Source organism: Misgurnus anguillicaudatus, chromosome 14 (assembly GCF_027580225.2).
Source record: "Misgurnus anguillicaudatus chromosome 14, ASM2758022v2, whole genome shotgun sequence".
NCBI classification, from domain to species: domain Eukaryota; kingdom Metazoa; phylum Chordata; class Actinopteri; order Cypriniformes; family Cobitidae; genus Misgurnus; species Misgurnus anguillicaudatus.
Genome location: NC_073350.2, coordinates 1,124,387 through 1,138,090, shown reverse-complemented (window position 1 = coordinate 1,138,090; position 13,704 = coordinate 1,124,387). Strand labels below are relative to the sequence as shown.

At 42.3% G+C, this 13,704-nt stretch overlaps 17 non-coding genes across 17 annotated transcripts; all 17 read left to right on the top strand.

The window, feature by feature from the left end:
• Positions 1-3,692: 3,692 nt before the first annotated feature.
• trnav-cac (transfer RNA valine (anticodon CAC)) lies at positions 3,693-3,765 on the top strand. Its single transcript has one exon. It is a non-coding gene; the product is annotated as a tRNA-Val (tRNA).
• Positions 3,766-4,347: 582 nt separating this feature from the next.
• Positions 4,348-4,420, top strand: trnav-aac (transfer RNA valine (anticodon AAC)). The gene has a single exon. It is a non-coding gene; the product is annotated as a tRNA-Val (tRNA).
• A 235-nt stretch (positions 4,421-4,655) lies between these two features.
• trnav-cac (transfer RNA valine (anticodon CAC)) lies at positions 4,656-4,728 on the top strand. The gene has a single exon. It is a non-coding gene; the product is annotated as a tRNA-Val (tRNA).
• Positions 4,729-5,826: 1,098 nt separating this feature from the next.
• On the top strand, positions 5,827-5,899 carry trnav-uac (transfer RNA valine (anticodon UAC)). Its single transcript has one exon. It is a non-coding gene; the product is annotated as a tRNA-Val (tRNA).
• Positions 5,900-6,481: 582 nt separating this feature from the next.
• On the top strand, positions 6,482-6,554 carry trnav-aac (transfer RNA valine (anticodon AAC)). Its single transcript has one exon. It is a non-coding gene; the product is annotated as a tRNA-Val (tRNA).
• A 684-nt stretch (positions 6,555-7,238) lies between these two features.
• Positions 7,239-7,311, top strand: trnav-uac (transfer RNA valine (anticodon UAC)). Its single transcript has one exon. It is a non-coding gene; the product is annotated as a tRNA-Val (tRNA).
• A 582-nt stretch (positions 7,312-7,893) lies between these two features.
• Positions 7,894-7,966, top strand: trnav-aac (transfer RNA valine (anticodon AAC)). The gene has a single exon. It is a non-coding gene; the product is annotated as a tRNA-Val (tRNA).
• Positions 7,967-8,203: 237 nt separating this feature from the next.
• trnav-cac (transfer RNA valine (anticodon CAC)) lies at positions 8,204-8,276 on the top strand. The gene has a single exon. It is a non-coding gene; the product is annotated as a tRNA-Val (tRNA).
• A 390-nt stretch (positions 8,277-8,666) lies between these two features.
• On the top strand, positions 8,667-8,739 carry trnav-uac (transfer RNA valine (anticodon UAC)). The gene has a single exon. It is a non-coding gene; the product is annotated as a tRNA-Val (tRNA).
• A 582-nt stretch (positions 8,740-9,321) lies between these two features.
• trnav-aac (transfer RNA valine (anticodon AAC)) lies at positions 9,322-9,394 on the top strand. The gene has a single exon. It is a non-coding gene; the product is annotated as a tRNA-Val (tRNA).
• Positions 9,395-10,094: 700 nt separating this feature from the next.
• Positions 10,095-10,167, top strand: trnav-uac (transfer RNA valine (anticodon UAC)). Its single transcript has one exon. It is a non-coding gene; the product is annotated as a tRNA-Val (tRNA).
• Positions 10,168-10,749: 582 nt separating this feature from the next.
• Positions 10,750-10,822, top strand: trnav-aac (transfer RNA valine (anticodon AAC)). Its single transcript has one exon. It is a non-coding gene; the product is annotated as a tRNA-Val (tRNA).
• A 237-nt stretch (positions 10,823-11,059) lies between these two features.
• Positions 11,060-11,132, top strand: trnav-cac (transfer RNA valine (anticodon CAC)). Its single transcript has one exon. It is a non-coding gene; the product is annotated as a tRNA-Val (tRNA).
• A 390-nt stretch (positions 11,133-11,522) lies between these two features.
• trnav-uac (transfer RNA valine (anticodon UAC)) lies at positions 11,523-11,595 on the top strand. Its single transcript has one exon. It is a non-coding gene; the product is annotated as a tRNA-Val (tRNA).
• Positions 11,596-12,177: 582 nt separating this feature from the next.
• Positions 12,178-12,250, top strand: trnav-aac (transfer RNA valine (anticodon AAC)). Its single transcript has one exon. It is a non-coding gene; the product is annotated as a tRNA-Val (tRNA).
• Positions 12,251-12,950: 700 nt separating this feature from the next.
• Positions 12,951-13,023, top strand: trnav-uac (transfer RNA valine (anticodon UAC)). The gene has a single exon. It is a non-coding gene; the product is annotated as a tRNA-Val (tRNA).
• Positions 13,024-13,605: 582 nt separating this feature from the next.
• Positions 13,606-13,678, top strand: trnav-aac (transfer RNA valine (anticodon AAC)). The gene has a single exon. It is a non-coding gene; the product is annotated as a tRNA-Val (tRNA).
• Positions 13,679-13,704: the final 26 nt, after the last annotated feature.

The window sequence follows — 13,704 nt, the reverse complement described above, 5'->3', positions numbered from 1 at the left end:
CGAATCCAGAAGTGCGTGCCCTGAGTGCGACATAGTGGACCACCGTAGTCTCACCGGAAGGAGAGTGGATGTTGTAGAGGTCTTCTAGGCAGAGATCCCGCCCGATAGTAGCCTCCGTCTTACTACCGGGCTTGGTCTTTTACCGGGCACCTAAAACACTGGTGACCCGGCTCGCCGCAGTACATACAAAGTCCCAGGGATCTCCGCCGTATCCTCCCGGGGTAACCGAGCTCGACCCACCTGCATGGGTTCCGGATCTGAGAGACCACCGGCTGAGACTTCGTTGGACAGATCTGTAGACTCCCCTCGACGTTGGGACGTGTCTGGTGTCTTCCTCCTGGATGCGATGGAAAGGCGTGCGTCAACCCGGATCGCCAAATCCACCAGACCGTTAAGAGATGTCGGTAACTCCGCCGTGATGATCTCTCGCTGGATCCGATCCGCCAACCCATGCAGAAAATGATCCCACTGCGCTTCCTCGTTCCACCTGCACTCCGCCGCCAGGGTACGGAACTCGATGGCATAGTCCGAGACCGACCGCTCCCCCTGCTGGAGTTCCGTGAGGAGACGGGCGGCCTCCTTCCCGGCGACGGAGTGATCGAACACCCTCTTCATCTCTTCAGCAAGCGAGGCGAACGAGGAATAGCAGCTGTCTTTGTTCTCCCATACCGCCGTCCCCCAGAGGGCAGCCTTGCCTGTCAGTAGTGAGAGTGTGAATGCCACCTTCGTTTCCTCGAGAAGGAATGACCGGGCCTGTTGGGCGAAATGTAAGGAACAATGAGAGAGAAAAGTACGGCAATAGTTGGGCTCACCAGAGTACTTCTCCGGAATGGGAAGTCTCGGTTCCGGGATGAAGCTACCCCCTGGAGGTGAAGATGGTGCGGGCGGCATGGGTGGCGCAGTGGGAGGCGTGATGTCCGGAGATCGCTGAGAGAGCTCAGAAACTTTCGCCACCATTGCCTGGACGGCCTTCCGCATATCTTCGATGACCAAATCCTGATGATCCATACGAGCCAGAGATCGCTGGAGAAACTCCTCCAACGCGGAGATCTGTTGACCACCTGCTGCTTCCATGTTGGCCAGATTCTTCTGTAATGATATGTATGCCAAGTCCCTTACAGCTTTACAATAAAAAACAGGTTTTTACATGAATAACTCAAAAGGACAGAAATTAGCCACCTGGAATGGATGTGTTGCAAACGTTTTTCTTCCGAATCACTCCACATTTGAAGAGTTTCGTTGCAAAACGAGATAAATCAATTTTTTAACATTTTTGTCAAAACATGTTTATTATTATGTTATCCTGTTATTATTTTGTTTTATGGTGCTTCTTAGCTATGTTTTAAGGTATGAAGGTTTAAATCAAAACAAACCAACTGCAGTTGCATTGAAATTAATTAAAATGCACAACCAAAAAACAAGATTTCTGAACATTTAAAAAACGGTGGTTATCTCGTTTTGCAATGAAACTCTTCATTTGTCCCGATTCAAAAATGTCAATAGCAATTGATCTGAAAAACAACACGCAGGTAAATGATGATTAATGATTTGTTTTCTTTTTAAGAATTACTTACCCTGAGTACAATATATTTAAGACAATATAATATAATCAAACCCAGCCTCTGCAGTTTTACAATCTCTCATAAAAGTATCCCTTCTTACAATGTCATTTTTGTGTCCATATTTAATTAGAAATACATTTAAAAATAAACAAAAAGACAATAAGTTTGTCAAGATTGAACTGCTATACATTAGCCATTGAACATTACTGGAGTTATAATAACCATATGGTCATATCAAGGTGTTTTCAGGTAAGACAGCTCAAACATTCATTTTAAACTAACGTTAGCATTGCAAGAGAAACAATAGAAAAACTTAAACATGAACTTACTGTTATTCAAATAGCAACAACAAACTTACCACCAAGAATAAGTATTTCTATGGGCTGTATCTTCATTTGATCCTGTCTACTTGGCTCTGGTTGGTCCTATTTATGTCGCTGTGCTAAAAAATGAAAGGTTTTAATGATTTCTGAAATGCTTAAGAGAAATGCTTAGTCACACAATAACGACGTTCCAATTACCACACGTGACACCGACATAACGTTACATAAAGAAGCTGGGTTAAAATAAGGACAACTGTAATGTTTTACTTATTCAATATTTAACTAAATAAAGAAATGTGAAAATCTGTCATCACTTACCGTCGTGTTGTCTCGTTCATCTCCAAACAAAAAGCGAAATACTTTTTCCCTCGACGTCAGATCCACTAAAACTGCTCACATTTTAAATCGAGTTGTTTTATCTTAGTCCTCTGGTGAAATATGTGACGACAGGTATAAAAGATAGGAGGCAAATGCAGGTGAAAGGTTAACAGTTTATTAATGAATATGAAACAGATGATATGATGGGCAGTCCAAGGACAGACAAAGGCTACGGTGGCAGATCCAGGTGCTTGTGGGTGAATGCTGTGTGACGGAGACAAACCGGATACACAAATGGGAATAAATCCACACGAAGACGAGACACTGGATCACACGAAGACAGAGCGGCTTAGAACAGGCTTGTAGTGAAATCATCTGGCAGTGAGAAGAGAGAACTTTTTGACCCACGACGTAAACGGGAGGCTTCGACCGGTGGTGATCAGTATGGAAGTAAAACAGTGCCGTTGGATTTTGAATTCTAATTCTTAGCACTGCTTTTTTTACATCGAATTTTTAACACTGAATTTTATTTTGCATCTAAATCAGACTTTGAATTTTAAAAGCCATTGAATTTCTAGCACTGTTTTTTTGCCTATGAAATTTTTTTCAATGTTTTAAAAAAATCAGTGAGAAAAAAAATTTCAATGTCTAAAAAAATTGAGTGTAAAAAAATTCAATGTCTCAAAAGATTCAGTGTAGAAACATTCAATGTTTCAAAAGATTCGGTGTAAAAAATTCAATGTCTCAGAAAATTCAGTGCAAAATAATTCAACGTCTCAAAAAATTCAGTGTAAAAAATATTCCGAGTCAACATCCGGGGAAGCAAGGAGAAGCAATCGATCCCTGTATCAAATCATTCAACATTCAGCCAATCATTTACGCTCCATTGGTTATGTGACGCTGAAACGGGAATTCGGTGAAGTTCAGGCAAAGGGTTTATTTGCATTACGAAATCTCACATTTTTCACATCTGGCAGATCGTATCATCAGTATATCAGGACACAGCCCGTTTACAAAGTGGCTTCTGTATCTGGATGTGTGATCGATCCCGTGCGGGAAGACGCGCTGGATGAATAGCTGTCAATCACAAATAACTGGCTTTAACCATATGATTTAGGAACTCCCGTATTGTACAGTTCTATCTGAGAAGCAAACAGCAGAGAATAACTAGCAACCCCAACAACCTAAGCTTTATATTTTAACACGTTCGTCTAACATGGAAAGGTCCTCGGTTCGAAACCGAGCAGAAACAACCTTAAGCTTTTCGAAAAATTCAAGTCAAATGTCATTCATGTGATGTGTTTCTGCTTGGGTCTTGAAGCGCTTTCAAAGATACATGCAGGTGTAGATTTAGGCCGTCACATTCGCCTCGTACGTGATAAACGGTCGGTTCGAAAGTGGATGAAAAACATAGGCCTATATGGAGGTGTTGAAAGAGAGAAAATGCTTGGAAAATCTGTCAAAACAACTCAGCGACAGTAACACAAAGGTTTCTGTTGTGTAGTGGTTATCACGTTCGCCTCACACGCGAAAGGTCCTCTGTTCAAAACCGAGCAGAAACAATAGTTCGCTTCTGACACAAAGCGAGTCAAATGCCGTTCATTTGAAACTTAGCTGTATTTCAAATATCAGTGTTTAAAGAGTAATAGTCAATTTCCACCAGTCAAAGCCGAGCTGACATCTTTTCCAGTAGTGTTTATGACATTCAGTGATTTAACCATACATGTGAAAGATCTTCAGTTTAAAAGTGGCAAAAGCAGGTTGCCCCTTTAGAATTTAAGTGACATTGAAATGAAAAACATGATAAAATCTGTATGAAATAAGATGACAAAGGTGGATACATGTTTCCTAAAATGAGCGACTATTACGTTCAACTACCAAGCGAGAGGTCCTCCTGTTGGAAGCCGAGCAGGAACGATGTGAGGCTTCTTACATAAAAGCAAGCCAAATGCCACTCATCTGATAAGTCGTGGCTTGAGCCGTACAGCACTTTCAACGTTACATCCAATGGTAGGTTTCCAACCTCACAAGTGATATATGGGCAGTTTTGAAGCGGCCAAAAGAGGGTTTTACCCCAAAAGTGTGGCTTATAGAAAATATGTGTGGCAAAATTTGCCAAAACAACCGAACCTATTAAAAGGCAGGTTTCTGTAGTGTAGTGGTTATCACGTTCGCCTAACACGCGAAAGGTCCTCGGTTCGAAACCGAGCAGAAACAACCTTAAGCTTTTCGAAAAATTCAAGTGAAATGTCATTCATGTGATGTGTTTCTGCTTGGGTCTTGAAGCGCTTTCAAAGATATGTGCAGGTGTAGCTTTAGGCCGTCACATTCGCCTCGTACGTGATAAACGGTCGGTTCGAAAGTGGATTAAAAACATAGGCCTATATGGAGCTGTTGAAAGAGAAAATGCTTGTAAAAACTCTCAAAACAACTCAGCCGCGGTATCACGAAGGTTTCTGTAGTGTAGTGGTTATCACGTTCGCCTCACACGCGAAAGGTCCTCGGTTCAAGACCGAGCAGAAACAGGTCGCGCCTTTTAGCCTGAAACGACTTGAGATCCGTTTCGGAAAAAGGTCACATGATTTCCTTCCAAGATTAATCAAAGAAAGTCTAAAGGTGTGTTCGACTTCATGCGGTGCTGCGCAGACCGATCGGCGGCTGACTTGAAGCAGTGCATTTTGGTTAGTACTTTTGTCCGACTTCAGCTGGCGCTGCAGGCACGTGACTGTGTCATATGGTTTTTAAGTACCGCGAGAGCGTTTCGAGAGTAGCCGGCTAGCTCAGCCGGTGCAGCTTCTCCAGAGCGGCTGCCCGGAGTTGTGATGACGTAACAGCTTTACTTGATTGGTCGCCTCATTGATGACAACGATCACGTGCGTTTCAAGTTTAATCCAACCTTTAGATTCACTAATAAACATTATAAATTCATGTTTTAAAACAGGAAAAAACACTTTAATATCCTTAAATATGTTATATTGTGTCGTGTAATAAAATAAAAATGAAAATAACAAACTCTATTGGTATTTGAATAATATAGGCTTGTTTCCCGTTATTTTCGGGTATACAGTATAAGCAGCAATTCAAATATTCGATATAAAATGTTTCTGGTTGCAACTTTTTATTAAAAGGTTGGTTTTTATCAAATTCAGCATCTAATTCACTTCATTTGCGATTATAAACAAGGAAACACGGCGCACACGTCACTACGGCAAGCAGCAGGTGTCCGGCTTGACGGCTCCGTCTTCAGTTCCTCCCTCGACTGCAAGCGGCAAACCTCGCCGATCGGTCTGCTCAGCGCCGGATAATCTCGAACACACCTTAACACTCAACTTCAGCCTTGCTTGTCTACCCTGGTTTCAATTTTGTAGGTATTATCAGGTTCGCAGGAACAGTGCGCACAAATCAAAGCAAGCAAAATGCCACACATCTGATAAGTCGAGGCTTGAGATGTACAGCACTTTCAACGTTACATCCAATGGTAGGTTTCAGCCTGTCCCATTCACCTCACAAGTGGTATATGGGCACATTTTAAGTGGCCAAAAGGGGTTTTCCCTTAAAAGTGTGGCTTAGCGAGAATATATGCTGCAAAATCCGTCAAAACAGCAGAATTCCACGGAGGGCAGGTTTCTGTAGTGTAGTGGTTATCACGTTCGCTTTACACGCGAAAGGTCCTCGGTTCGAAAACGAGCAGAAACAATAGTTCGCTTTTGACACAAAGCGAGTCAAATGCCGTTAATTTGAAACTTAGCTATATTTCAAATATCAGTGTTTAAAGAGTAATAGTCAAATTCCACCAGTCAAAGCTGAGCTGGCATCTTTTCCTGTAGTGTTTATGACATTCAGTGATTTAACCATACATGTGAAAGATCTTCAGTTTAAAAGTGGCAAAAGCAGGTTGCCACTTTAGAATTTAAGTGACATTGAAATGAAAAACATGATAAAATCTGTATGAAATAAGATGAGAAAGGTGGATACATGTTTCCTAAAATCAGCGACTATTACGTTCAACTACCAAACGAGAGGTCCTCCTGTTGGAAGCCGAGCAGGAACGATGTGAGGCTTCTTACATAAAAGCAAGCCAAATGCCACTCATCTGATAAGTCGTGGCTTGAGCCGTACAGCACTTTCAACGTTACATCCAATGGTAGGTTTCCAACCTCACAAGTGATATATGGGCAGTTTTGAAGCGGCCAAAAGAGGGTTTTACCCCAAAAGTGTGGCTTATAGAAAACATGTGTGGCAAAATTTGCCAAAACAACCGAACCCATTAGAAGGTAGGTTTCTGTAGTGTAGTGGTTATCACATTCGCCTAACACGCGAAAGGTCCTCGGTTCGAAACCGAGCAGAAACAACCTTAAGCTTTTCGAAAAATTCAAGTGAAATTTCATTCATGTGATGTGTTTCTGCTTGGGTCTTGAAGCGCTTTCAAAGATACATGCAGGTGTAGATTTAGGCCGTCACATTCGCCTCGTACGTGATAAACGGTCGGTTCGAAAGTGGATGAAAAACATAGGCCTATGCTTGGAATGCTTGGAAAATCTCTCAAAACAACTCATCGACAGTAACACGAAGGTTTCTGTTGTGTAGTGGTTATCCTGTTCGCCTCACACGTGAATGGTCCTCGGTTCGAGACCGAGCAGAAACGGGTCGCGCCTTTTAGCCTGAAACGACTTGAGATCCGTTTCGGAAAAAGGTCACATGATTTCCTTCCAAGATTAATCAAAGAAAGTCTAACACTCAACTTCAGCCTTGCTTGGCTACCCTGGTTTCAATTTTGTAGGTATTATCAGGTTCGCAGGAACAGTGCGCACAAATCAAAGCAAGCAAAATGCCACACATCTGATAAGTCGAGGCTTGAGCTGTACAGCACTTTCAACGTTACATCCAATGGTAGGTTTCAGCCTGTCCAATTCACCTCACAAGTGGTATATGGGCACATTTTAAGTGGCCAAAAGGGGTTTTCCCTTAAAAGTGTGGCTTAGCGAGAATATATGCTGCAAAATCCGTCAAAACAGCAGAATTCCACGTAGGGCAGGTTTCTGTAGTGTAGTGGTTATCACGTTCGCTTTACACGCGAAAGGTCCTCTGTTCGAAACCGAGCAGAAACAATAGTTCGCTTTTGACACAAAGCGAGTCAAATGCCGTTCATTTGAAACTTAGCTGTATTTCAAATATCAGTGTTTAAAGAGTAATAGTCAATTTCCACCAGTCAAAGCTGAGCTGACATCTTTTCCTGTAGTGTTTATGACATTCAGTGATTTAACCATACATGTGAAAGATCTTCAGTTTAAAAGTGGCAAAAGCAGGTTGCCCCTTTAGAATTTAAGTGACATTGAAATGAAAAACATGATAAAATCTGTATGAAATAAGATGAGAAAGGTGGATACATGTTTCCTAAAATCAGCGACTATTACGTTCAACTACCAAGCGAGAGGTCCTCCTGTTGGAAGCCGAGCAGGAACGATGTGAGGCTTCTTACATAAAAGCAAGCCAAATGCCACTCATCTGATAAGTCGTGGCTTGAGCCGTACAGCACTTTCAACGTTACATCCAATGGTAGGTTTCCAACCTCACAAGTGATATATGGGCAGTTTTGAAGCGGCCAAAAGAGGGTTTTACCCCAAAAGTGTGGCTTATAGAAAACATGTGTGGCAAAATTTGCCAAAACAACCGAACCCATTAAAAGGCAGGTTTCTGTAGTGTAGTGGTTATCACGTTCGCCTAACACGCGAAAGGTCCTCGGTTCGAAACCGAGCAGAAACAACCTTAAGCTTTTCGAAAAATTCAAGTGAAATGTCATTCATGTGATGTGTTTCTGCTTGGGTCTTGAAGCGCTTTCAAAGATACATGCAGGTGTAGATTTAGGCCGTCACATTCGCCTCGTACGTGATAAACGGTCGGTTCGAAAGTGGATGAAAAACATAGGCCTATATGGAGGTGTTGAAAGAGAGAAAATGCTTGGAAAATCTCTCAAAACAACTGAGCGACAGGAAAACGAAGGTTTCTGTAGTGTAGTGGTTATCACGTTCGCCTCACACGCGAAAGGTCCTCGGTTCGAGACCGAGCAGAAACAGGTTGTGCCTTTTAGCCTGAAACGACTTGAGATCCGTTTCGGAAAAAGGTCACATGATTTCCTTCCAAGATTAATCAAAGAAAGTCTAACACTCAACTTCAGCCTTGCTTGGCTACCCTGGTTTCAATTTTGTAGGTATTATCAGGTTCGCAGGAACAGTGCGCACAAATCAAAGCAAGCAAAATGCCACACATCTGATAAGTCGAGGCTTGAGCTGTACAGCACTTTCAACGTTACATCCAATGGTAGGTTTCAGCCTGTCCCATTCACCTCACAAGTGGTATATGGGCACATTTTAAGTGGCCAAAAGGGGTTTTCCCTTAAAAGTGTGGCTTAGCGAGAATATATGCTGCAAAATCCGTCAGAACAGCAGAATTCCACGGAAGGCAGGTTTCTGTAGTGTAGTGGTTATCACGTTCGCTTTACACGCGAAAGGTCCTCGGTTCGAAACCGAGCAGAAACAATAGTTCGCTTTTGACACAAAGCGAGTCAAATGCCGTTAATTTAAAACTTTGCTATATTTCAAATATCAGTGTTTAAAGAGTAATAGTCAATTTCCACCAGTCAAAGCCGAGCTGACATCTTTTCCAGTAGTGTTTATGACATTCAGTGATTTAACCATACATGTGAAAGATCTTCAGTTTAAAAGTGGCAAAAGCAGGTTGCCCCTTTAGAATTTAAGTGACATTGAAATGAAAAACATGATAAAATCTGTATGAAATAAGATGAGAAAGGTGGATACATGTTTCCTAAAATCAGCGACTATTACGTTCAACTACCAAGCGAGAGGTCCTCCTGTTGGAAGCCGAGCAGGAACGATGTGAGGCTTCTTACATAAAAGCAAGCCAAATGCCACTCATCTGATAAGTCGTGGCTTGAGCCGTACAGCACTTTCAACGTTACATCCAATGGTAGGTTTCCAACCTCACAAGTGATATATGGGCAGTTTTGAAGCGGCCAAAAGAGGGTTTTACCCCAAAAGTGTGGCTTATAGAAAACATGTGTGGCAAAATTTGCCAAAACAACCGAACACATTAGAAGGCAGGTTTCTGTAGTGTAGTGGTTATCACGTTCGCCTAACACGCGAAAGGTCCTCGGTTCGAAACCGAGCAGAAACAACCTTAAGCTTTTCGAAAAATTCAAGTGAAATGTCATTCATGTGATGTGTTTCTGCTTGGGTCTTGAAGCGCTTTCAAAGATACATGCAGGTGTAGATTTAGGCCGTCACATTCGCCTCGTACGTGATAAACGGTCGGTTCGAAAGTGGATGAAAAACATAGGCCTATATGGAGGTGTTGAAAGAGAGAAAATGCTTGGAAAATCTCTCAAAACAACTCAGCGACAGTAACACGAAGGTTTCTGTTGTGTAGTGGGTATCCCGTTCGCCTCACACGTGAAAGGTCCTCGGTTCGAGACCGAGCAGAAACAGGTTGCGCCTTTTAGCCTGAAGCGACTTGAGATCCGTTTCGGAAAAAGGTCACATGATTTCCTTCCAAGATTAATCAAAGAAAGTCTAACACTCAACTTCAGCCTTGCTTGGCTACCCTGGTTTCAATTTTGTAGGTATTATCAGGTTCGCAGGAACAGTGCGCACAAATCAAAGCAAGCAAAATGCCACACATCTGATAAGTCGAGGCTTGAGCTGTACAGCACTTTCAACGTTACATCCAATGGTAGGTTTCAGCCTGTCCCATTCACCTCACAAGTGGTATATGGGCACATTTTAAGTGGCCAAAAGGGGTTTTCCCTTAAAAGTGTGGCTTAGCGAGAATATATGCTGCAAAATCCGTCAGAACAGCAGAATTCCACGGAGGGCAGGTTTCTGTAGTGTAGTGGTTATCACGTTCGCTTTACACGCGAAAGGTTCTAGGTTCGAAACTGAGCAGAAACAGTAGTTTGCTTTTGACACAAAGCGAGTCAACTGCCGTTCATTTGAAACTTAGCTGTATTTCAAATATCAGTGTTTAAAGAGTAATAGTCAATTTCCACCAGTCAAAGCTGAGCTGACATCTTTTCCTGTAGTGTTTATGACATTCAGTGATTTAACCATACATGTGAAAGATGTTCAGTTTAAAAGTGGCAAAAGCAGGTTGCCCCTTTAGAATTTAAGTGACATTGAAATGAAAAACATGATAAAATCTGTATGAAATAAGATGAGAAAGGTGGATACATGTTTCCTAAAATCAGCGACTATTACGTTCAACTACCAAGCGAGAGGTCCTCCTGTTGGAAGCCGAGCAGGAACGATGTGAGGCTTCTTACATAAAAGCAAGCCAAATGCCACTCATCTGATAAGTCGTGGCTTGAGCCGTACAGCACTTTCAACGTTACATCCAATGGTAGGTTTCCAACCTCACAAGTGATATATGGGCAGTTTTGAAGCGGCCAAAAGAGGGTTTTACCCCAAAAGTGTGGCTTATAGAAAATATGTGTTGCAAAATTTGCCAAAACAACCGAACCCATTAAAAGGCAGGTTTCTGTAGTGTAGTGGTTATCACGTTCGCCTAACACGCGAAAGGTCCTCGGTTCGAAACCGAGCAGAAACAACCTTAAGCTTTTCGAAAAATTCAAGTGAAATGTCATTCATGTGATGTGTTTCTGCTTGGGTCTTGAAGCGCTTTCAAAGATACATGCAGGTGTAGATTTAGGCCGTCACATTCGCCTCGTACGTGATAAACGGTCGGTTCGAAAGTGGATGAAAAACATAGGCCTATATGGAGGTGTTGAAAGAGAGAAAATGCTTGGAAAATCTCTCAAAACAACTGAGCGACAGTAACATGAAGGTTTCTGTAGTGTAGTGGTTATCACGTTCGCCTCACACGCGAAAGGTCCTCGGTTCGAGACCGAGCAGAAACAGGTTGTGCCTTTTAGCCTGAAACGACTTGAGATCCGTTTCGGAAAAAGGTCACATGATTTCCTTCCAAGATTAATCAAAGAAAGTCTAACACTCAACTTCAGCCTTGCTTGGCTACCCTGGTTTCAATTTTGTAGGTATTATCAGGTTCGCAGGAACAGTGCGCACAAATCAAAGCAAGCAAAATGCCACACATCTGATAAGTCGAGGCTTGAGCTGTACAGCACTTTCAACGTTACATCCAATGGTAGGTTTCAGCCTGTCCCATTCACCTCACAAGTGGTATATGGGCACATTTTAAGTGGCCAAAAGGGGTTTTCCCTTAAAAGTGTGGCTTAGCGAGAATATATGCTGCAAAATCCGTCAGAACAGCAGAATTCCACGGAAGGCAGGTTTCTGTAGTGTAGTGGTTATCACGTTCGCTTTACACGCGAAAGGTCCTCGGTTCGAAACCGAGCAGAAACAATAGTTCGCTTTTGACACAAAGCGAGTCAAATGCCGTTAATTTAAAACTTTGCTATATTTCAAATATCAGTGTTTAAAGAGTAATAGTCAATTTCCACCAGTCAAAGCTGAGCTGACATCTTTTCCAGTAGTGTTTATGACATTCAGTGATTTAACCATACATGTGAAAGATCTTCAGTTTAAAAGTGGCAAAAGCAGGTTGCCCCTTTAGAATTTAAGTGACATTGAAATGAAAAACATGATAAAATCTGTATGAAATCAGATGAGAAAGGTGGATACATGTTTCCTAAATTCAGCGACTATTACGTTCAACTACCAAGCGAGAGGTCCTCCTGTTGGAAGCCGAGCAGGAACGATGTGAGGCTTCTTACATAAAAGCAAGCCAAATGCCACTCATCTGATAAGTCGTGGCTTGAGCCGTACAGCACTTTCAACGTTACATCCAATGGTAGGTTTCCAGCCTCACAAGTGATATATGGGCAGTTTTGACGCGGCCAAAAGAGGGTTTTACCCCAAAAGTGTGGCTTATAGAAAATATGTGTGGCAAAATTTGCCAAAACAACCGAACACATTAGAAGGCAGGTTTCTGTAGTGTAGTGGTTTTCACGTTCGCTTAACACGCGAAAGGTCCTCTGTTCGAAACCGAGCAGAAACAACCTTAAGCTTTTCGAAAAATTCAAGTGAAATGTCATTCATGTGATGTGTTTCTGCTTGGGTCTTGAAGCGCTTTCAAAGATACATGCAGGTGTAGATTTAGGCCGTCACATTCGCCTCGTACGTGATAAACGGTCGGTTCGAAAGTGGATGAAAAACATAGGCCTATATGGAGGTGTTGAAAGAGAGAAAATGCTTGGAAAATCTCTCAAAACAACTCAGCGACAGTAACACGAAGGTTTCTGTTGTGTAGTGGGTATCCCGTTCGCCTCACACGTGAAAGGTCCTCGGTTCGAGACCGAGCAGAAACAGGTTGCGCCTTTTAGCCTGAAGCGACTTGAGATCCGTTTCGGAAAAAGGTCACATGATTTCCTTCCAAGATTAATCAAAGAAAGTCTAACACTCAACTTCAGCCTTGCTTGGCTACCCTGGTTTCAATTTTGTAGGTATTATCAGGTTCGCAGGAACAGTGCGCACAAATCAAAGCAAGCAAAATGCCACACATCTGATAAGTCGAGGCTTGAGCTGTACAGCACTTTCAACGTTACATCCAATGGTAGGTTTCAGCCTGTCCCATTCACCTCACAAGTGGTATATGGGCACATTTTAAGTGGCCAAAAGGGGTTTTCCCTTAAAAGTGTGGCTTAGCGAGAATATATGCTGCAAAATCCGTCAGAACAGCAGAATTCCACGGAGGGCAGGTTTCTGTAGTGTAGTGGTTATCACGTTCGCTTTACACGCGAAAGGTTCTAGGTTCGAAACTGAGCAGAAACAGTAGTTTGCTTTTGACACAAAGCGAGTCAACTGCCGTTCATTTGAAACTTAGCTGTATTTCAAATATCAGTGTTTAAAGAGTAATAGTCAATTTCCACCAGTCAAAGCTGAGCTGACATCTTTTCCTGTAGTGTTTATGACATTCAGTGATTTAACCATACATGTGAAAGATGTTCAGTTTAAAAGTGGCAAAAGCAGGTTGCCCCTTTAGAATTTAAGTGACATTGAAATGAAAAACATGATAAAATCTGTATGAAATAAGATGAGAAAGGTGGATACATGTTTCCTAAAATCAGCGACTATTACGTTCAACTACCAAGCGAGAGGTCCTCCTGTTGGAAGCCGAGCAGGAACGATGTGAGGCTTCTTACATAAAAGCAAGCCAAATGCCACTCATCTGATAAGTCGTGGCTTGAGCCGTACAGCACTTTCAACGTTACATCCAATGGTAGGTTTCCAACCTCACAAGTGATATATGGGCAGTTTTGAAGCGGCCAAAAGAGGGTTTTACCCCAAAAGTGTGGCTTATAGAAAATATGTGTTGCAAAATTTGCCAAAACAACCGGACCCATTAAAAGGCAGGTTTCTGTAGTGTAGTGGTTATCACGTTCGCCTAACACGCGAAAGGTCCTCGGTTTGAAACCGAGCAGAAACAACCTTAAGCTTTTCGAAAAATTCAAG